Source organism: Enhydra lutris, unplaced genomic scaffold (assembly GCF_002288905.1).
Source record: "Enhydra lutris kenyoni isolate GAN:26980312 unplaced genomic scaffold, ASM228890v2 scaffoldscaffold28, whole genome shotgun sequence".
In the NCBI taxonomy this organism is placed as follows: Eukaryota; Metazoa; Chordata; class Mammalia; order Carnivora; family Mustelidae; genus Enhydra; species Enhydra lutris.
The window spans coordinates 796,595-818,004 of record NW_019154112.1 but is presented as its reverse complement, the minus strand read 5'-3'; the positions used below and the strand labels follow the sequence as shown (position 1 = coordinate 818,004).

The 21,410-nt window shown below is 47.5% G+C and overlaps 1 long non-coding RNA gene and 1 pseudogene across 1 annotated transcript; one reads left to right on the top strand and one right to left on the bottom strand.

Annotated features, from left to right (window-relative positions):
- Positions 1-16,656: 16,656 nt before the first annotated feature.
- Positions 16,657-20,670, bottom strand: LOC111152212. The gene is made up of 2 exons (XR_002640910.1): positions 17,367-20,670; positions 16,657-17,078 (listed from the first exon to the last, which is right to left on the bottom strand). It is a non-coding gene; the product is annotated as an uncharacterized LOC111152212 (long non-coding RNA).
- Positions 20,671-20,761: 91 nt separating this feature from the next.
- LOC111152411 lies at positions 20,762-21,410 on the top strand (annotated as a pseudogene).

The following is a 21,410-nucleotide window of genomic DNA, read 5'->3' as shown; positions in this document are numbered from 1 at the left end:
GGTCAGCAACGTGGCCGCCTTGACTCCTCTTCCTTCTGGTTCGCTTGGTGTGGGATGCATTACTTTACCGCCATTCTGTGGGGACCTTGCTCTCCCCACCTCTGCCTCAGCCTCGTGTCCGTTCCCACTGCTGTCTCAGATTATCCCTCAGCCCAGAGCGCAGCACAGAATCCCATCAGCAGAAATTCCAAACCTGGCTCGCTGGGGTCTGGACACCATGCAGCTGCCCGGTCCGTTCTGAAGAGTCCTGTGGGGGTGGCTCTCGGCCCTTGTTCTGAAGCTCGTCTGTCTCACGTCTGTCACACAACATTTCCAGTGGATACGGGGCCTTCAGGGAGGGAGAGCATCGCCCTCCTCCCCCACCAGACGTCTCCTCTCCCAGGCCTGGTGGTGCCAGTGGCTGCTCCGCATCCAGGGACCCCGGGGACCCAGGTGCTGGGTGGGAGGGAGTGCTGGGGTGGCAGCAGGACAGGCCGGGGAAAGTAACCTCCAGCAGCAAAGGTCCCCTGGGCCATGCTGGGTTCTGGCCAAACACCCACCAGGCAGTGTGATAGGAACACCGGGATTGTTTTGCCTGAGTATCTGTTTCCTTGTCACAAGGTCTGTGTGCTAGAATGTGCTTTGAATGCGTCATCTTTAGGAGCACATGTGATCGTGCACAGAAGGACGTGGTCCCAGAAGCTGCCGGTGTATTCTCACCACTCACGTGGCCACATGGAAGAGTCACTCTAGCTGTCCTTCCCTGTCCCTGCTGTGACTGTCTGTGCTTTCTGTTGCCCCTGGTCACCTGTGCCCTGGAAGCACGGGATCCTCCTGCTGACATGAGGTCAAAGGTCAATAGTGCCTATTGCTAGATCCCAGTGCTGAGCTCTCTCCCCTCCCTCATCTCTTCAGGTAGGTCTTTTATCATCTCCCATCCTCACAAGGAGGATGAGCAGTACAGTCAGAGTAGTTGAGATTCAGAGAGACAGAGGGGCAATGCATAACTTTTATTACTGTATATTGTTATATTTCCTGTTTTATTAGTAACAAGTGTTACAAATTTATTACGGTGTCTAATTTATAAATTAAGCTTTTTCTCAGGTGTGTATGTAGAGGAAACCTCCTAATAGGATTGAAAAACAAGATTCTTTCAGTATTTTTATGTTGAGAATATAGCAGTTTACTATTTTATAATGCTTGTGCTCATGCAAAATGAATAAACATTTTAGAATTTCTTGTTTTTTAATTTATTAATTTGAGAGAGAGCGAGCTTATGAAAAGGGGAGAGGGGCGAAAGAGAGGGAAAAGCAGACTCCACGATGAGCAGGGAGACCAACACAGGTCTCGATTTCAAGACCCTGAGACTATGACCTGAGCTAAAGGCAGATGCTTTAGTGACTAAGCTTCCCAGGTGCCCCATCCTTCAGAATTTCTAAAAGGAAGGAATAGAGTTTCACTAGAGCCCAAGTAAGGACAGCTGCTGGGGACACACAATTCTCACAAAAATGAGAGTATGGGGGGTGGGGGTGATGAAGTTCTAGAACCTAGGTGAGGTTTGGTGGGCTGAGGTCCGGAGCCGATGACCAAGAAAGAATTCTTGAGACATCTTTGGTGCAAAATGGTGGTTTATTAAAGCATGGGGATAGGACCCGTGGGAAGACAGAGATGAAGGTTTCAATGGAGCCTTCATATGCTAAAGAGGGCCTACAAGGTGCTGGGATACTTGATCAATGTTGTCTTTTGGCCAGCCATTAACATCAAGATAGTTGGGAGATTCCTGTCTTGCAGGATTGTGATCTCTGCAAGTTAACTATTTGTTTCTCTTTTACCGTGGTCAGGGCGGTTAGGGGTGCCTGAGGAATGTTACACATATTGCCCAGGGGAGCGGGTGGAGGGGGGGTGCAAGGTGCTAGCTTTTGCTTTGTCTTCAGCCAGACTCCTGCTCCCTCATCATTCCCCCCTGAACAATTTTGACCCTTAAATCTTTAAGGTAGTTGAAGGTGGAAGGTCTCATCTTCTGTAACTTCTTCCTGCTGAATAGGGGCATAGAGCTGTCCCTACCTACTCGGGTCAACATTGATCAGTTGAGGAACATATAGGGAAGTTACGAAGGGTAGAGGCAGCTGAATCCAGCGCTGACAGTGAAGAAGTGTCTCTGTGCGTGGTCCGGATCATCTGTCGTGGTGAAGTCATTGCAGCAATGGAGTCTCGGCACCAAGTAGAGAAACACTGAACAAAGCAACACATTAAGATTAACAAGGCGGTAAGAATGAGAAGCCCATAAAGGAGATTTTTAATTGTTGGCCATAGTCCTCCCTCAAACCAGGAAGCTAACCAATCACTGAGGATTGGGGAGTTATGGCTTGACAGCAATCCCCTTTCCTTCCAGATAGCTCCATGGGCATGTAGTACCAGGAAGGCATATTTAGAAACAGTGTTAATGTTTATTTTTAGGCTTTGGCAATTGCAAAGTGCTAGTGAGCACTATGGCATACCTAGTTTTTCTTATTCCTTTTATGAAAACTATTGTTATCAGTAAACCAACTGTCATTTGTATTTTTAACAGGGGCATCTTAAATCTGGCCAACTAGAGTAAGCAAGATCAACCTCTGAACAGTTTTGCTCTATAGAGAAAGAAGTACAGTGGTCAGGTTCAGGCATACAGGTAACTAGGTTTAAAGTTTGATAGGTTTTAAGTATTATTTCTGGCATATCTGTAAGTATGCCCCAGTATTTAATAAGTCGGCCTCCACCATCCATTGGTGGCCTTTGGCTTCTAAGACAAATCTGGACCTGATGTGATGTCATTACAGTCAGGGACTGTCCCATAGTAAGCTTTAAGGCTCCTTTTATGAGGAGGGCTGTTCTATGCTCAGCTAAAGCACCTGTTCGCAATTTCACCTCAACAGAGGAGGCCTCTAGGATAAACATGACTAAGGGATGAGACCATTAAGAAGCCCTTTGAGGGGCACCTGGGTGGCTCAGTGGGTTAAAGCCTCTGCCTTCAGCTCAGGTCATGATCCCAGGGTCCTGGGATCGAGCCCCACATCCGGCTCTCTGCTCAGCAGAAAGCCTGCTTCCCCCTCTCTCTCTGCCTGCTTCTCTGCCTACTTGTGATCCCTCTTTCTAAAAAAAAAAAAAAAAGAAGCCCTTTGAGTTGTCCAGCCTTAATAATATCCTGATTACAGAGGATCACTGGCAAGTGGGAGAAAACTTGTCAAGAGGTAAGAGGAGTCCCCCATGCATCATCAAATCCAATCATAAAGAAAGTGGGGTCACCCATTATCTCCACAAGTCCATAGTTAATCCTATGGAGTGCGGTATGCTGGCTTTTAGGCAATTTCATTATCCCAGCCACACACAAGGTGTTAGTTAAGTTATACAATTGTAGGGGAGTCAATCCCACTTTCTAGTTGTTTAATCATGTGCCATGGGGTTCTGCTAATATCCCCACAAAATAATAAGATTGACTAAAGAAGCTATTGTGCAACTTCTCTGAAGTTTACCTCAAATTGTTTAGCTTAGGTAAACAAACATTTAAAGACAATCAAATCTAGAATTTAACATCTATAAAGGTTTGTTACTAAAACATAATTTTTCTCTCTAAAATAACCCTCATTTCCAGAGATAGCCAAATCAGGACTAATTCACTTGAGAAACAAGTCCAGTTTTAACAAACTTGGCCTATTATTTACATAAGCTCAGCAAGAACAGTGAGTGTGATCATATAGATCTTTTAGACTCTGCTTTGCTGGAACTTCTTTATAAGGAATCTCTAGGTTGAACTTTTAGTAGCCTCTCCGGGTCAGAAGCCAAGCCACGTACTTGCCATCAGGCATGCCTGCAATACCTGTCGATTTGGGCAAATTCTTTTTCCTGAGGTTCCCAAAGAATCCTGCCAGGAAGTGACATTCTTTACTCACCTGGTGAGGCTGCTGGGAACTCTGTAAGCAAGGTATCAGGCCAACAGTCCCAAGGGGCTTTATGGCTCCAGGTTTCATAAAGTCAACCTTAGTTCCTTAAAGCTGTCTGGTCATATCTGAGTCTATGCATGTCTTTCTCAAACATGACATTCCAGTCAAAGCCTTGGTAAAATAACCCATGTTCCCAATGGTGTCCTGTTACAAGAAGAACAAATTCTTATTGAACTTGTGCAAATGACTGATTGCCGTGGAAGAAAGAATACTTACTGAGACCTTTTGGTTTCAGAGGGTTCAGATAGAGAGAAAAGTTGAATGCCTTGAATTTGTTTACAAATCAACACTTTTACATCTCTGTAAGTTACAGATAACTTAAGAAAAAGTATCCCTAGTCTGGAAGAGCAAGCATTAGAGAAGCAGCAATGTTTAAAATAAGACAAAACTATAGTGTTTTAGTTCATTTAGTCCCATTCTGGTTTAGTCCAAATGCCGCTTTAGTTAGTTTGGGAAATTCTTATTTCAGTTTTAGGATTTTCAAGTATATCAAATATCTGTATTTGTCCTGAAAGTCCTTTATATGATCTCCTTGAAGATAAAACTCATTTTACGAGAGAATTAAAACAATTATAAATGACAAAAACTCAGAATGGATATGGTTAGAGCTGACGAGACGAGAGTTTACAATTTAGCTGGCAAGGAAATCAGGTTATTTCTGTGACACATAACATTTCCATAATTACAATATCAAGCGATGATCTCTCAAAACATTAAAACTTTAGGAAATGCATAGAATCTCTAGAATAGTTATAGCATTTTCCCAAATGTCACCCAAGGTTTATCATTGGTTTAGCAGTACTTCATGAATAACTTCGCATACCAAGGAAAAGCCTGAGTTAAAGAGATTTACAACTTAAATCTTGTCAACATTTGCTAAAATCTTATAAAGTTTTGAAGCACATGCCTAAATATAATTAGGGATGTTAAACACCTGATAGAACAAAACATAGAAACTGGGTTTTCTGGGCAGGCAAAGAGAAAACCATTTACATTTTCGTAACAGCAGATCAATTAATCTAAGAAAACTTTGTCCTTTTGAACAGAGACAATTTCAGTCTTATACCAATGTACCTTTAGAACCCATTCATTTCAATCTTAGTCCCTCTTGACCATAGCTAAAATTCCTTTTCTGAAGATTTCCCTTCACAAACCTTCTACAACTTTCCTTTGCATTCAGGTTTTGTCCCAAGCCATTTCCTTCCAAACAACCATCTCATTTAGGACAAAATTACCTTTTATCTTTAATAAAATGCATTTCTATTCCTTAAATCTTTCTTACATATCGTCTACTTTTCCACAGAGTTGTTTCCCTTATTTCCATCAGTCTTAATTACACTAAGCAGAATTTTGTATTCTTAGAAACACCTTAATCTCTAGTGAAGACTAAGTATTAACCAATTGTGAACTGTTAAAACAGAATTCTTCAGATGGCAAATTTTTGAATCAGTTAAGCGCAAAACACGTTTACCAACAGATTTAAATACTCTTAGTTGCTTTGCAGTAAGAAGTCAAAAGCACAAACCTACACCCAGTAATTAATGACTTAGCATTTTATCCTGTTTGGTTAAGACCTAGATGTCCATAATTTAATTCCATTTGTCATCCAACCAAAACTTTAAAGTTTCAGGTTACCAAAGACTTTGAAAGTTACTTCAGCAATTACCCATTAAAACTTTGAGACACACAATTAACTATCAGTTTAGTCATCTCTTTGCTAACATATTTTAACAAATAACACGAGCTTATTTGACCTTCAGTAAACTTCGAAGTTTCACATTTACTGCTGATAACTTAAAAGACACGTCTATCTTAATTAAACCAACAAACTTAACTTAGTTCCAATACCTGGGCCCACTCCACTTTGAATGTTTACCTGAGGATCTGGAGTGGGTGGTGTTAGGTCCCGGGGGCGCTCTTCTTGCTCCTTGACAGTGAGGAGACAAGGATCCGCGGTGCATGATCTAGAGGCTAGTCATGAAGGCTGCACACACGTTGGTACAGAAACAGGAGAAGGGGGAAACAGAGGAAACAAAGTGCCACCAGGAGGCAGAGAAAGGATTCCCGGTTTTAGAGCTCATCAGCCCCAACAGAGGAGCAGACGCCATGCTTTCCCACCAGCAAGGGGGGAGGAGTTAAGCAGTCCAAGTCTGGCCAGAGAAGACAGGGAAACTTCCCTGAAACAAAAAGAGTTTCGGCAGCTGCTTGGGAATATTCCTTACGGTCCTGTCTCGAGTTAGACTAACCCCAGTTGGCTCCAGTTATAGCCATTAACATGGGAAGTGAGTGAGGGAGAAGCCCCACATCTATTAGGAGAAACAGAGAGAAATAAAGCCAGAGTCCCCTTTACTAGGGATGGCCCAGCAACCTGGGTTTACTAGAAGAAGGCTTATTTACATAATTATCATCCAATATGTCAGGAGGAAGTTTACTAGCTGACTCATTTGGGCGAACACATTCTGCAAAAGCCCCTTAGTCTGGGGTCCTGGTGTAGAGCAATGAAGGCCTAGGTATGAGCAATGAATATCTGTATCCTAGGTCCATTTGCCCTATTTCCTGCAGAGGAGATCTAACTGATAGATCCCACTGAGGCCATGCAGTGTACAGGAGCTCAGTCCTTTTCTAAGTTTTGCAATCCAAATTATTTCCAGTGGGCTAAAAGGCACCTCAAGGTAGAGTCCTTGGGAACTGAAGAAGCCTATTGAGGCCATGCTCCCAGAAACGTAAAGAAGGTCCATTACCAAATTGCCCCTGACTCCTGGGTGGCGTCCCACGCAGGATATGTCAGAGGTTCCCGTGTGTCAAAAGCGACCAGAGGCGTCCCTCAACAAAAATCGCTATTGATCACCATCCTGCCTTCCCTGGGAAGGCATTCCTGCCATAAAAGGCCCTGGAGGGGTGCCGGCATCCCTCCCCTTCCCCATCGTATCCTAGGCTGCCGATGGGTGCCTGGTGAATGGACCAAAACACTGTGCCATGCCATGCCATCTTCTGTCCTGAAGACTGCATACTGTTTTGCCATTTTAACCCATGGAAATACTAGAAAAGTTTGGCAAGGGGAAATTACCCAATTTTGTAGCTTTAAGTAGTCTGTAGAAGACACTGACAAGAAACAGTAAAGACTGAAATCCATCATGGTCTATGCGACATTCCAACACATGTGGTCCTTACAGCCAACTTTCCCAGGAAACGGTCCCTGGTTGCATTTTAATTCAATTGGGTACTGGTTTCGGCCGGCTCCCAGTGGAGGTCTCTCATCCAGAAGTGGCTAGACCAGGGATGTGGAGGGGATCACATTAGATCAATCAGGAGGAAACCTCACACGGGAGTCTTAAGATTGGCAGCCGTCCTGATGACTTAGGTGGCTGTCCCATGCCCAAGAAAGACAACTTTAAGAACAGGAATAAAGAGAGGACATCAAGTTTCTGGGTCTTATTGCCATTCCAGCCAGGGTACTAACTTACTGCCAAAAGGCAGACGCTCTCCTCCCCGTAGAGCAGCCACCGGCTAGAGGATTACAGCCTGAGCAACTGACATGCAGGTGTTCCAATAAGACCATACTCCTTGAAAAGCCCTGAAATGGGAGTAAAGGAAAAGAAGAGAAAGTACTCACCAATTTTGCACCGAAGCTCAGAGTCCAAATGTAAAGACTCACAGCCCCACATTCGGGGGCCATATGATGAAGTTCTAGAACCTAGGTGAGGTTCGGTGGGCTGAGGTCCGGAGCCGAAGACCAAGAAAGAATTCTTGAGACATCTTTGGTGCAAAATGGTGGTTTATTAAAGCAGGAGGATAGGACCCGTGGGCAGACAGAGATGCAGCTGCCCCTGGTTGTGAGAGATGGCAGGTTACTTACCCTGTGGTTGGGGGAAGGTGAGGGGAAGGGAGGTTTCACTGGAGCTTTCATATGCTAAAGAGGGCCTACAAGGTGCGGGGATACCGGAGGCTTGATCAATGTTGTCTTTTGGCCAGCCATTAACATCAAGATAGTTGGGAGATTCCTTCTTGCTGGATTGTGATCTCTGCAAGTTAACTATTTGTTTCTCATTTACCGCGGTCAGGGCGGGTCAGGGATGCCTGAGGAATGTTACACATATTGCCAAGGGGAGAGGGTGGAGAGGGGGTGCAAGGCTTTTGATTTGTCTTCAGCCAGCCTCCTGCTCCCTCATCAGGGGGAGGAACATTCGGGGCAGGGTTATACATGTTTTTACAGAAAGAATTACAAACCGTCGAGATGAAAAACATTCCAGAATGTTACAAACTTGAACTATTCTTCTAGTATGTGCAAGGTTGCAAACAGTCTAGGTATAGGAGCGGAACGTAGAGAGATTTTTACCCATTTTCCCCCAAGTTTTTATTTGAATTCCAGTTAGTTAACATACAGCATAATATTAATTTCAAGTGTGCATATAGTGATTCAACACTTCCCTTCAACCCTCAGTGCTCATCACAAGTGCCCTCCTCAATCCCCATAACCTATTTAACTCATCCCCCCCCCCCCCCCCCCCCCCCTTTTCACCCCCCCCCCCCCCCCCCCCCGCCCCACCTTCCCTCTGGTGATAACAGTTTGTTCTCTCTAGTTAATAATTTTTCTTTTAGCTTATTTGCTAACAAATCAGATGCACAATGTGTGCTCAGGCAGAAATAGAGCCCCTGCTTTGAAGTTCGGTTAAGTCCTTCTGACCTTGGCAAATGTTAGAGTATATAGCTTCATTGCGAGCCTAGGAGCAAGGCCCATGATTATTAAAAGTTCCAAATTTCCTTTATCAGTAGTTCTAAAGTCAATAATAGTGCAAGCCACCAAAGATCTGTCCAAATTTAGACAAGACAGCATAGGGTTCCCCGCCTCCTAAAACCCGGCATCTTTCTTCCTCTGCAGCACAGGGTGGCATTTTTCTCTATGAGATACTACAAACCACACACAGGAATGCGGGTCCTTCCAACAATAGCAAAAGGCCCTTTCCTTGTGCCGCTCACAGAAGCGCACTGAAACCATGCCCCAGAGCGATCCTGAGGTGGCAACTAGCAGACAATGTGAAGCTGGGTTTTCAGAGAACTGCTTCTCCCCAGGGAGCTAGTGTTTCTTTGCAGACCCCATTCACACATCCACCAGCTGTCCCTGCAGAAGCCTGGGCTCAAGGTGTGAACACCGGAGGTACATTACACGCATGTCTGTTCAGTGCGCATGCGCCATGTGTTCGACTGGAAGCTTGCTGGGTAGGAGCGACAGAAGGACAGACCTTAGGTGTCTGAGGTCTTGACGGAGAACCCCCACTGAGGAGCACCCCCTTTCAGCTATCTGGCAGTCAGGTTGTGGTCACAATGTCCCCACAGAGGAAGAGTCAAGTTTGTCGTGCCTGCAGAAAGCAGGGGCTTGTCCTGATCTGAGCTGTGTCTCTAAAATACAAATAATTCTGAGGTTTCCTTCCCCTGTAGGCATTCCGAAGCATCATTGGAGAGGACTCGCATAGTTGACTGATTTTTTCTTCTTCTTCTTCTTCTTTTTTTTTTTTTTGACAGAGAGAGAGATCACAAGTAGACAGAGAGCCGGGCAGACAGGGGGCGGGGGTGGGGAGGCGGGGGCAGCAGGTTCCCTGCTGAGCAGGGAGCCCAATGCGGGGCTTGATTCCAGGACCCTGGGATCACCACCTGAGCTGAAGGCGGAGGCTTAACCCACTGAGCCACTCAGGCGCCCCTAGATGACTGACTATTATACTACCCAGGCCTGTCACTCCAATGCTGGGACCCCAGGACCCACCCAAAAGATTGATATAGGCCCACACTTTGGAGTTACTGAGGACTTAGTGTCTGTTGACTCTCTCCCTCTCCTGGAGTGACTTTAATAAAACCCGCTCTGCTTTACTCTGTTTTCACTGTCCTGTGATTGTACTGTGGCAGCAAAACGAACCGAGGCTTCTTTCCTTTTCCAAGTAACTCTCCCCAACACCACTTTCCTTGTGAACAGTCATAAGTTTCCCCACCCTTTACATCAATATGCATATAATCTCAACCCCAATGATTATTTAAAAAATAAATAAATAAATAAAACTCGTTCTTGCCCCTTCCAGGAGGCCAATATGAAGCTCACCCTCCCATCTGCTCTTTGGCTGCTCCACAAATAAACCCTTTCCTGCTGCATCCTAACATCTCAGGGATTGGCTCTGCTGGGCTTGGAGCAGACGGATGTGGGTTCACTGACAAAACGTCCAGTGCTGGACTCTTCTTCCTGGGCTCCCGTGTAAGGAAGCTGGACACCAAATTGTGCAGAGTCCAGTCAGACCTGATATCCCCTCATAAAATGGCTTCGTTCAGGATGGACAGCCCATGGATCCCTTGGCGGCTCTGTGAGTGACACAGCCCTTGGTGATTCAGGCTTGGAGATGCTGTGGCCAAGAAGATGCTCCCAGGGTCCTTCCTGTGCTCCAGGCAGACACTGCAGGTCATCTCTTCCAGAAGGTTCCATCTAGCTGGCCCAGTTACCCTGACTGCCGCCCAAGGTAATTCTTTCATGCTTCAGTAATTCTCACCTCACATTGTGACATGAGGACGATGTGGTGAGGAGTATGAAAAGGACTAGAGAGAGCAGAAGGGTCATTCAGGAGGGAGAAGGTGGACATAGGCCTCCAGTGCAGAGCCCCAGCTGTGGTCTCCTGACCTGTCCCTGCATGTAGTCTCCTCCTGCCCCATCTCTTCTCCACACGGTGCCCCAGAGGCCTTACTCCACAAGGACTCTCACCCTTACTCTCTGTTCCCCACGCCAGGCCAGGAGGGCTCCCCCGGATGGCCTCTGGCCTCCACTCCCCTCCCTCCCACCCGGTTTCCCTCCAGCCATGAGAGCAGGCAGTGGTTCACCATAGTCAAGTGTCAGGCACGGTTCTGAGCACGTCACAGCTGATCCTTACAGCATCTGCCACGGGACAAGGGATGAGGCTGAGGTTTCCGTGGATAGGGAACATGTTCAGGTCCAGCAGCTCAGCAGGTGGTTGGGAACATTCTGGAATCCAAGTGGTCGAGGTACAGGCCTGCCCAATTCAGCTCCATGCTGCCAAAACCGGCCACTTCCTTGTGCTCGGTCCATCCTGAGAACAGGCCCTACTGTCCAGCTGCCAGGACTTCTCCCCAGCTGCTGGCCTCGATCCCCCATCCTTCCTCTGTCAGCTCCTGTCTGTCCTGGGGGCCCAAATCACATGTCCCCTGCTCAGGAAGGAGGTCCTGAGCTGCTCCCAGGATGGGGTCCTTGTTCTAGGTTCCAGCTGCCTGTCTCCTCAGGCTGCATATTGAATATACAAACACACTGAGCCTGTTTCACCTGCTCGTAGCTGCATCCCCCTGCCTGGGGGTTATCAGGCCCCAGATACAGATCATCAGATCCGTAAATTAATCAGCCTCATCAGAAAGGACTCCGGGAGAACCTCACATTTCAGGCGGTGGTGGGCTAGAGGAATCACATCAGCCTTCCTACTGAAAATAGCTATTTTGTGTTCGTTTTTAGGCTGATGGGATACACCTTGCTCATGACAAGAGTTCAGATATTTGAAGGGTGCCGTGTGAAGACTTGGACTTACTCTGTTTGACTCCAGGGGTCAGAAATGTGTCATTTCCCTAGACGCTTCTGGGAGAAAATGGGGCATCATCATGAAGGTTGTTTTTAAATTAAAAATTCAATTTAATTAACATATAGTGTATTATTAGTTTCAGGGATAGAATTTAGTGATTTATCAGTTGTGTGTAACAGCCAGTGCTCATTCCATCACGTGCCCTCCTGAATGCCCATCCCCCGGTTACCCCATCCCCCCCACCTCCCCTCCAGCAACCCTGTTTGTTTCCTAGAGTTAAGAATCTCTAAGGTTTGTTGCTTTTGTTGTTGTTGTTGTTGTTGTTTTGCTTTTTTGTTTTCAAATTAGACTTAACACAGGAGTGACCTTCCTTCATAGGTGGTGAGTCCTCCATCACTGAGAGGATTCCACTCTGTGGGGTTGGTGCTGCACAGGGAACTGTGGTGTCATAAGGGACCCACCGCGTGCCCTCCAATGCCACTTCCTCCCTGGAGTTGCTGCAGGAGATGGGGCCCTGGGTGGGGGTCAAGACTTGGGCTCCATGAGCTCTGTCATCGGGCGCTTCAGGCCGCATTCCTCACATGGGACATGAGAGGAACATCTGGCGGACATCACAGAGTTAAACATGGTTTAAACTCCATCACACATGTGAAGTCTTGTTTGTTTCTTATTTTGTTTTCATGTCTCTGCCTTATGAGAAACTCTGTCAATTCTTTCCTTCTCCCATTTCCCATTTTTTAGAAAGATTTTACTTATTTTGAGAGAGAAAGAAAGACAGAGAGAGCATATGCAAGCAGGGAACTGGCAGAGGGCAAGGAAGAACCTCAAGCAACTCCAGGGAGCCGGAGGCAGGGCTAGATCCTAGGACCTAAGCAGAACACAAGAGTCAGATGCTCAACGGACTAAGCCACCCAAGCGCCCCACCCATTTCCCTTTTCTGACTGCTCCATATTGTGTAGCAACACAGGAAAGAATTTTTAAATGGACAAAACCAAACCCTCCCCCTCAACCCCTCTACCTAATGGTGTTCAAGGTTAATTGGACACATAGGTAGTCAGGGCCCGGGTCCCCAACAAGAAAACAGGGAACAGAACAGCTAAGACAAAACCGCACTAGCATCCTGTTTTACAGTTTAGAAAAGACCACAGGAGCATCCTGTCTAGCAGCCTCTGCAGGAGTGTTTTGTAAAACATCCTGAAACAAAACAGTTAATCATGAAATATTGGTCACTATCACAAGCTGAGGCAGTTAGTCTCCAGATGTCAGCTCCAAAGACCAGCAGCACATGAACAGTAATCAGATAAGTAGACGGGGCATGATCACAGCCCTGATTGGCACATGTTAGCAGCCAATCTACAGGGGCCCACATTCAGAAAGCTCAAGACAGTTCATCCTAAGAGCTTATAAAAACCCCTTGATTTAAATAACAAAACAAGGTCCCCTCCCTCTCTGGGAGCTTTGTACTATCCCTCAATACACTTGCTTTGGGGCCCACCACTCTCCCTCTCCTCCACCTCTCCATTTTTCACAAAAGCATGACCAAAAATCACAGGCACTCGGGGAACAAAAATCCTGTGACGACAGGATAGTAGCACTTTCTCTGCTGCATTCCTGTGTGAGTGGGGTTGGAAAGTTGCTCTGGCTCTAACTGGAACCATCCAGGGAACAGTGCATGATGGCCCCCTTGCCCTGAGCCCCTGCCCCACTCCAGCTCCATGTGCTAGAACATTAAAGTGCTGGTGCTCTGGAGGGCTGCAGGGGAACCCGAAGTGCAGGTGTACTCGGGTGAGAGACGATGAACATACACAGGTTTTTTCTCCTTTCTCAAGCCCATTGAGCAATAGCAATTGTTGCCTCCCCTCTACTCTGTTCCTGTCTGCTCTGCTGCTACGTGGTGATATGTGCTGGGTTCCAGGCCAGTTCTGTCTGCACTTCTCCCTGCAAACATGGATACCAGGAGTGTTCATCCTGAACAGGCACAGGGTGGGGATGGAAGGGAGGAGTCCGAAGACAAGCCTGGGTTTTGGCTGTGACCCTTCCCCCGCTGCAGCAGGAGCCCTTAGCCTGGGAGAGTTGGGAGAAGCCCTAACAGGGAAAGCACACAAGTCTCTTCCCCCCCCACCTTAAAGTCACCTCGGGGAACTGAAGTAGATGCTGCTCCCTCTCCCCTCCCTTCCCAGAGGGTTGCACAGAGATTCAGTGCAGTGACAGGTGTGGCCTTGTGTTCTTGCTGAACCCTGGGAGCAGCTCAGCAAAGACACACTGTACTCCTGTCCTCCACCCCCAGCCTCCTCACCTCTGCCCAGCAGGGTGGGGCCCGCAGGGGGAGGAGCCGATGCGGGGGCGGGGGGGGGGGGGCGGGCAGGGGGCTCCTGCAAGGACTTCGGGAGCTGAGGTAGTGGAGGGTGCCCCCGTCCGCCGCTCTTCAGGAGACGCTCTGCCTTCACTTTCCTTTCCCAGGGTGGAGCCCATCCAGACCCTTCCACGTGAAGATGAACGTTTCTTTCCCCACAGACACTCAGGAGGTGATTCCCTTCCTAACTAGTGCTGGCCAGCCCTGGTCATCCTCCTGAGTCAGCCCCTGAGCAGGCGGTCACTCAGGAAACCCCCACCGGCCCTTCCCTCCACTGGGAGCTGCTGGGGACTGAGATGTTCATGACCTCTGCCCACAGGGGTGCAGCCCTGCAGCAGAGCGAGCAGTAGCCACCAAGGCCCACAAACAAGGCCTGGGCTTCAGGAATGAACAGATGGAGAAGCCCGGATCTGCTGCGCACTCGGGCTCCGGTGCTCACGTGGAGATGCCGTGGTGCCTGAGTCCGCAGGTTCCCACGCGGGGGGAGGGGCAGGAGAAGCCCCAGCAGGGCTGCGACTGTGTTCCTGTGCCTGCGTGTTCGTTCTGGTTCTAGACGTCTCCGCTGACACACTGTCTGCCCTGCACACTCTGAAGCTCCCTGAACACTTGACTCTGAGTCGCCCGGGGTGTCCCCCTGGTCCTCTCCGTGTACCTGTTACGTCAGACATGCCGTCAGCCAACGATTCCTGCAGCAAACTCCATGTCAGGCAAGGATGTTATTAAAAACATGACCGTCAGTACAATAATACCATGTATAGGAAAAGGTTTAGTTATAGCCTTTCTATGTTCTAACTAAACTGTGTATTATAAAAACTGCTTCCGGATGATAGAAGTTGTAGTATATTTTATTTCTTAAAGCATTATAAAAATGTCTCAGTTGTCGAGATTCCAAACTATTTTGGAGTGATTCTTTTTTACAAAGCTGTCATTAGTGAAGTGATAGGCCCGTGTGAGCCCTGGTTTCACAAGGGAGCCCCACAGAAAATGTTCAGTGGGTTCCCCATTATATTGTTTTTTAAGTAACAACTATAGAATGTCAACTATATTGTTCATGGTCCTAGGTCTTCCCTCACTGTAACAACTGCATTTAGATTTTCCCCTGTAATATTGTCAGAAATTCTTATATATTTAATGTCTCTGTGGTTCACTCAGTCCCCAAAATCATTTATTATTACATATTGATCCTGGCAACTGATTGTATGGATTTAACTAGTTAAATCTATATAGCTTTGTAAATAATCAAGGTTAATTAAATTAAAACTTAAAACTTCTTTATGTGTGTATTTTATTCAAATTGTAATTGCAATCACAGAATTTATTAAATAATGTCATTTTTTTTTTCTTGATATGGACATTTTTCTTTAAAATGCTATGCCAGGAGCACCTGGGTGGCTTTGTTGATTAAGGGGTAGGTGGCTCTTGATTTTGGCTCAGATCATGATCTCAGGGTCCTGAGATTGAGCCTTGTGTACTGCTGTGGGCTCAGCAAAAGTCTGCTTTAGCATTCTCTCTCTCTCTCCCTCTGCCCCTCCCTGGGCTCACAGGGTTCTGAGTGCTCTCCATCTGAAATAAATAAGTCCTTAAAATTAGAATAAAATAAAATAAATTGCTATGTCATATTAATTTTTGAAAAATAGTATCCTCTACTTTTTCCTCCTTGATATCCTTAATACTTTTATATGCTCATTAATTCTTATTTTCTCAAATTAATCCACATTTTGTAATTAGTAACATACTGCTCTAAGACTAAAGACAGTATTTACATCACTGTTCATAAAAAAGTTATCGAAGCCAACTCTCTGGAAAAAAGTTTATTTCCCAAACATTTACTTACTCCATTTGCATGTCTTCTTATTAAGTGACTCTAACAGATTTGACACCATGCTCAGCAGTTTTGCTGTCTTAGCCCTGCTGGAGGCCCAGGTCTGCCCAGGGTTATCCTTTCCCTCTGAATATTGAAATACAATATTTAATCATTTCAGATGTTTATTTGTATTTTTAGTCTTTGTACCTAATTTTGTGTAAGTTAAATGCGATCATTGCACATTTTATTTATCAATTATCATACACAAGACTAGAATTTGCTATGTATATTCATTTAATGTAAAATGTGAAAAACACCTTGCCCAAACTGTAATAGAATAATTTTAAAAAGTATTTAAATTCTAAGTATAGTTGACACATAATATTCCATTAGTCTCAGGTGTACAAAGTAATGATGTGACAAGTTGGCACGTCACGCTCTATTCCTCACAGGTGTAGCTCGCATCTGCCCAATGCAGCCCTATGACAGTGTCATCCACTGTCTTCCTCATGCTGTGCCTTTTATTCCCATCAACTTATTCATTCTGGAACTGGAAGCCTGTGTTCCCACTGTCCCTTCCCCATGTTGCCAGATCCCACCCTCTCTCCTCTGGCAACTGTCTCAGATGATCATTTACTGGATGAGTAATACCTGTGAACAAGAGAATCCTGTGAGTAGAAAGTGCATGTGTAAATATTCAAAGTTACTTATTTGAGTTAACACTTTACTATATCATCCTGAAATCACTGATTACAGAGACTTCTGCAGGACCAAGTGAGAACATCCAGAAATTTCTCTAGAACTTTGTCTGAGGCCCGGAACTTTGCGGCAACACGGGCACCATCTGTCCCACCATGTAACGGTTTCCCAGCTTCTTTGAGCCGCGGTGACGACACCTGATGCAGTGAACTCCTCACATCAACAAAACCCTCATTCTTACACGTCTTTAACTGAGTCTTTAAGTGATTAGAACACATTCTTGTGACATACTTGAAACGACACGGATAAGGATTTATTGCCAGACTGATAACTTTTCCCCACACGTGTCTCACTCTGGTAGACACAGGGGTCCGCCAGCAGAAGCAGGGACAGCCCGCGGGGACAGGCAACAGTCTGGTCACAGCCTCGGTCACCACGTACGGCACTCAGCTTCATGACTCAGAGGACAGGGCGAGCTTCTGATGACACCATTTCCATGTTTGCCGCTCTTATCACCAGTCAGTACTATTATAGAAAGTTCTACTGTTCCCAGGATGTTCCTGCATGCAGCTCATTTATAATGTTCTTCAAACGGTTCTCTTTTACAGTGGCTGATGATTTCCGTTGCATCCTGAGCGCGGACAGCATGTGCTCACACGTTCAGCTCTCACACAGCTTTGGGGCGTGATCTGCCTGTCATCTTTACACGGCTGGCAAGAGCAAGACACCAGTGAGTTTCGACAAAGTAGCAGGGATTTTATTTTTTATTGTAGAAATGCAAATAGTGCCTCCTTTGCAGGAAATCATACGCAATCACTGCATTCTATGGGGACACCATGGGTGAGGGATTGGAATGTGACTGTCACAGGGGGCGGGGGATAGGGAGGGTTTTTGTGTTGTTGTCTCCCATTGTGTTATGTTGTGTGCCCTGTCTCTCCTGTCATACAACACACGTGTGCACACACGCACACACACAGACATACACACGCATTTCTCACCTGTGCATCACTAGGTCCTCACTCAGTAAATCCTGGAGCCTCCTCCGAAGCCCCCACTTCCTCCCTCAGGACAGTGCTCTCTGCAGTATTCCCCCTCAGCAGAGTCGAATCCGCTCCAGGAGGCCCTGCGTTTCCTGCCTTGGGCTCCACAGATCAGCCAACTTCCTCTGCCATGACCGTGAGGAGTTGGAGACAGTCTGGAGTCCAGTGGTGCACGCAATAGCCAAGTTCTTCAGACAACGAGACCAAGATCTTCACAAGCCAGATGAAGAGTAACCCCCGAAACCTGAGGAATGTGCAGCGACCCTACCGCCAAACCCCAGGGCTCAGTCTGGACAAAGAGCAGCCAAGACAGCCAGCAGCTTGGGGCCTGGGAGAAAGCAGAGGGAGTCAAGCACACCCCTGACCCTGACCCCCAGGGGCATGATACCCTCCTGTCAGGTGCCCCCCCATGTCAGGCTGGGGCAGGCAGGTGTGCACAAGCTGTCATGTGAAAGTGAAGGGGGGAAAGTCTGCTCAGGCAGACGGGGTCCTTGTGTCATTAAGTGGTTAACTAACCAGACTCAGTGGTCATGGACACAGTTTAGGTCCCTCTAGGGAAGGAACCAGAAGGTATAAGCTAGTGGTTGTCCTCACAGAGCCTACAGTGAAAACAGGGAGGCGCCCACACTTCTGAGAGCACGTGACTGAGGGTGTGAGGCAGACTGAGAGCTACTGAAGACAGACGCCTCCTTAGATGTCACATGAGAAGCAGAAACACAGTTTACAGGGTTCATAGGCCAGACCCCCAGTGGTTGGGGGAAGGTTCATGAATGAGCTGGAACTCTGTGTAGACCCTGATGTGTGTGTACGATCTAGGTTGAAGGGGGGTGAGGTTCCTAGCAGTCAACTGTCAGGCTGGGCAAGGTGTGGGTGACATTGGACACAGGGAGGTCAGGACATAGGTGTAGTTAATCATTTTTAGTTAAGGTCTTGAGGGTTTAGCATATGAAACAGTCAGTGGAGGGCCTTGCATGTGGGATCCAGGCATAAACCAGTGAGAGGCATGATTAGAGCTGAAGAGGAAGGCTGCTCAGACCTTCCCAGCTGATCTATACAGAAGCGTGAATTCCACAGTTTGCCAGATGGTTCTGTTTCAGACCCTAACAGAGTCCTGCCTTCTCAGGGCTCACAGCATCAAAGGACAGAGACGGTATGCAGTGGGGTTTGGTACAGTGTATAAGGATGGGGCAAGATCTTTCCAGAACTTTTTTAAGATGTTGGAACAAAATCTAGGAAGAGATGCTCCTATGACTCCCATCACTCAGGCCATTACAAAGGTGTTAAGAACTGTGTGCAGGAAGAGGAAGACCAAGTCCGTCCTTCTTACTGTGTCACACTAGCACAGTCTAGAGAGTGAATGTTTCCTATGAAGAAGCTGGTGGGGGTGGGGCACAGGGAAAAATGCTGGGGGGCTCTGGAGGCATGCTCTGCCCTGACAGACACTGCCTGTCCTGGGGAGGAAGTAGGCAGGCCCCCCACCCTGCAGGTCACAGTGGCTGGAGCTCCAGGAGGATAACGGGACCCTGAGGTGGTGACAGGATGACTAGGACAATGACAGACTGAGTTTGGACATGGAGCCTCTGCCATCCATGGTAGTCTCATCGTTGCCGCTACCCCAGCAGAGACGGGAGGCCAGTGGGCACTTCATGGAGGGACAAGATGGACTCGAGAAGCTGCTCTTCCTGTCGCTGCAGAGACACTTGGGGTTTGGGACAAGAACATCAGCCGCACTGGTAAGGACTCCCCACAGCCCAGCCCTGCAGCTCCTCCCAGCTCAGCCTGGGGCTGCCCTCTCTCCAGAGCTACTCACACACAGTGATGGAGAACATCTAGTGTGGGATGGCGGGCCATGCGCTGAGGACAGCGGCCCATCCTGAGTCCCGTGGGCAGTGCCATGGCACACACTTAGGCCCACGCTGGGGACCGTTCTCTCAGGAGAGCACGGCAGTAGCTCTGAGGCTCATGGAGGCTCATGGAGGTTTCTCACTCTTCAGGCTCTTTCTCACCAGAGACACAGTAGCTGTGAGGACCTATCAATACTGAGCTAGAGGTACTGAGTTAGAGGCTTCATAAACAGGTGGAGAGTCTCTGAAAAGGCTCTTCCCTTGGAGGAAAATGTCAGAGGCGGTTCCCACCCTCTTGTCTTGGGCCTGGGCCTGGCTAGTGCTGGTTCCTTCTGCCCCCTGATAGGGAACACTCCCTGCCTCACCCTGGCAGGCAACCAGAGCCTCAGCAGGTATCCCATCTTGGTCTGTGGAGTTGATGCTTTTCTAGAAGGCCTTGCCTTAGTGCTCCCTGTTTGCTTTTCCATAGAGCCTCCTAGAGCACATGTAAGCCACCCCCAACCCCCTGACTATGGGGTCACCCTGAGGGGCTGTGTGCCCTGGGCTCCTGCCCTACAGAGATGACCGTGACCTGGCAGTGGGCCAGGGAGCACCAGACCTAGTACAAGGAGCTGTGGAGACGATGCAGAAGGGGATGGAACCATCCAGAAGTGGGTGGCCATTGTGCTGCCTTCTGGAGATGAAGAGAGATACACAGGCTGTGTGCAGCATGAGGGGCTGCCTGAGTCCATCACCATGAGACAGGGGGGTGGGGCATGAGGAGTGGAGCCCTATATCAGGGACACAGGAGTCTTCTAGAGACTTCCAGCAGAGTCAGGGCACAGGGGCACCCTCACTTTTCCTTTTCACCTCTGATCCATTTGCCCAGCCCACCATGCTCACCAAGGGGGCATTTGCTGCCCAGGTTTCTCCTGATGCTCTAATCATTGGGATTGGGTTTAGATGGTTGGAACTATAGTTGCTAGAGTTGTGTTGTAGAACAACAAGAACTCAGGTGGAGGGGGGTCTGGTTTCCTCATTCTGATCTATACCTGTCTCACCCCAAGGGCTCAACTGAAATTCCTGCTCCTGTTAATTCTGAAGGAGATATGAAGACATCCGGCTGTGCAGCAAGCCTGGGGGTGGGGGTGAGGGGCACTAGGGGGACCCCTGGCTGGTGGGAGGGCAGGCTAGGAGAAGGTGGAAGACTGGAGATCTGCTGGACCCCAGAACCCCAACACAACCTGGGGCAATGCACATGGCTGTCTCTGGATTCCAGGATCTCGAGCTAAGGTCACATCTCCCACTCCTGTAGGAGGGTTCCAGGAGCAGGCATGCACGAGATCCAGATAGTTTTAGAGTTTCTGGGGAGGGGGTCTCTTTCTGGTGGGAAAAAAATTCTCAGGTCCTTCTCCCTCAAGATCCTAATTTTTTAAAAAATATTTTTATTTTAATTCAATTTAGTTAACATAATTTATTATTAGTTCCAGAGGTAGAATTTTGCAATTAATCAATTGCATATAACACCTTATGCTCCTAACATCATGTACCCTTCTTAATGCCCATCACCAAATTATCCCTTCCCCCACACACCTCCCCTCCAGCAACCCTCATTTAAGAGTCTCTTACAGTCTTTTTCCACCATCTTGGATCCTGTGGAGGCCTGCTGGAAACAGGACTCCTAAAACGCCAAATAATATTTGGAAGGCTGTGGTCCAGGACCATTTTTGCTAGCTATAAGCGGGGTCTCCGGAATCAGGGGGATCATACAACTCTTCTTAAAATTGAAGGTGTAGGGGCACCTGGGTGGCTCAGTAGGTTAAAGCCTCTGCCTTTGGCTCAGGTCATGATCCCAGGGTCCTGGAATCGAGCCCTGCATCGGGCTCTCTGCTCAGCAGGGAGCCTGCTTCCCTTCCTCTCTCTCTGCCTACTTGTGATCTCTGTCTGTCAAATAAATAAATTGAAAGTGTATATGCTCGAGAATTCTACCTAGGCAAGAAATGTGCTTATGTGTACAAAGCAAAGGACAACACAGTGACTCCTGGTGGCAAACCAAACAAAACCAGAGTAATCTGGGGAAGAGTAACAGTGGCATGGTCCGTGCCAAATTCCAAACCACATTCCTGCTAAAGCCATTGGCCACAGAATCCATGTGATGCTGTAACCCTCAAGGATTTAA